This window comes from Buceros rhinoceros, unplaced genomic scaffold (genome assembly GCF_000710305.1).
Source record: "Buceros rhinoceros silvestris isolate BGI_N320 unplaced genomic scaffold, ASM71030v1 scaffold8735, whole genome shotgun sequence".
Lineage (NCBI taxonomy): Eukaryota > Metazoa > Chordata > Aves > Bucerotiformes > Bucerotidae > Buceros > Buceros rhinoceros.
The window spans coordinates 92,105-94,164 of NW_010411167.1; positions in this window are offsets into that span (position 1 = coordinate 92,105).

Here is a 2,060-nt window from a genome sequence, read left to right on the forward strand (position 1 = left end):
TCTAAAAATCAAGTGCATAGACATGGCTGTATCTGGTCTGCCCAGAATACCTCCTTGGGAATACAGTGGCCCCTATACAAAAGCTGGCTATCCCTGCTGCACATAGCCAGTCATGGGTCAGCCAAAAGGCTGTGGGATCTGTGGCAGCATCCCAAAAGTTTTCAAGAGTCTACAACACCAGTTGTGACGTGCTGTGTTACTGCCTTGTGGCCAATCCAAAGGTTTTTTGGGTGTAGAAAATTCCAGCCTAAATTTGGGGATGTGGGAATTCACCCACCATTACTTAGCTGCCTGCACAAATGTTCTGCAAAAATAACAGTCCTCAAGCTTTGTTAAAAAACATCTCAAGGCTTACTACAGGAAAAGCTCTATGCACCATTAGCAGGTCCAACCCAACAGGCATTTCCACACTTTAAAAAAAACAGTTAAGTAGGTGACTATTAGACGAAGGCAGCAGTCTACTGGCAGAGGGGAGCAGATTACCTCTTTATATGGTGTTTGCTGAGCCAGACCCAAACCCTCCAGGGAGCAGGGATTGGGACTAGGGTCAGTGGGTTAGGTAAAGTTCTTATTTTAACCAAGTACAAGATAGTGCATTAACACAAACCACCTAAATTTCCCTGCAAGGGTGAGAAAAGCACATATGTTATTTACTTTCATGTTCCACACTGTAATAATAATTTATTTTTCCAATTTATGTGCAAGTATAAATTCATATGCAGATTTAACATATCTACTATTTGAGGATGAAGACAGGAAGTCGGAGAGGTTAAGAAATACATTATGGCTTAGGTATATGAAAGAAGGTCAGAAGAGAATACAAGAGCTGAGAAGTTAGGAACAGAAGTTAGGATAGAGCAGACTAGTCGCAGCCAGCAGTTGAACAAGAAGGCATAGTAAACAAAAACATCACACACCAAGAAGTGGGATTGTGCAGAAAAAAGGTGAGAACTGGAAGTAGACTTACACAGCAGAAACCTGAAATGCAGTCAAGGAAGGTGCTAAAAATTGTGAAGTACCTGGTAGAGTTCCCCTATATACTCAAAGATGGGGCTACCTGCCATGGGCCACCCCTCAGCCAGGCCCCACGTGGTCACCCTCTGCAAGCCTACTTACAGACACCGACTGTTTCCAGCTGCAGCTCTGATGGCCTCAAGACAGCTTGCTAGTTGTTGAGAGGGGTCAGGTGTTTAGCTGCAAGCGAACTGTTGTACTAAGGCCTCCATCATGACTGGGCTCTCCAGAATACAAACCATTAAATAATAACGGGAAAGGGTTGTAATATTGTTTAATGAAAGAGATAGAGTGACTGTAATGTCTTCTTTCACATGATCCCAGAATTTTATTGGGCAGCAGATCCTTTACTGGAGAGTTTGTAATTTCTTCCTTTTTTTCCTAGCAGAAATACTACGAGGCAATCCAAACCAATGCTTAATTTAGGTGTTCTCACCTGGCAATATAAAGGCAAATTAATGACACTGAAAATCTTGAAGCAACAAGTCAACAGCCTTAACCATGGTGACCAAGCTTGGTACTTCTAAAATTTATTTTAGAGCAAGTACATGTGCTGGAACTCTGGACTCTGCTATTAATTTCTGTGGCATAGTCTTACAGTTCCCTCAGCAATCTCTTCAGATATGCCCTTTTTTATTAACCTTTATGATACTTCTGAATACAGCTTTACGATACAGCTGAAAATGTCATCCGTTGGATGCTCTCTTATCTTACAGGGCTTTTTTTATCATGCACGCACACACGCAACGGAGCATAAATGTCAATAATTGATACATTCCCAAGCTGCAGTATAAAAAACACCAGGACACACAAGGAATTCGAACACTACACAGCACATAACATAGCGTCCATTATTTTTCTGTTTAAACAGGGTGCTTTATGGTTACTTAAAATCATGAAGGAAGCACATTGTATTGCAAGGCAAACCCTGTAATCTGCACACCGGGCCAATCCTGTCTTCCCTACTGTCTTCGAACTAGCAAGAGATTCTTGTCAGCAAAGGCAGCAGGCAGAAATCATTTATCTCACATGATCAGTCCTGCTGA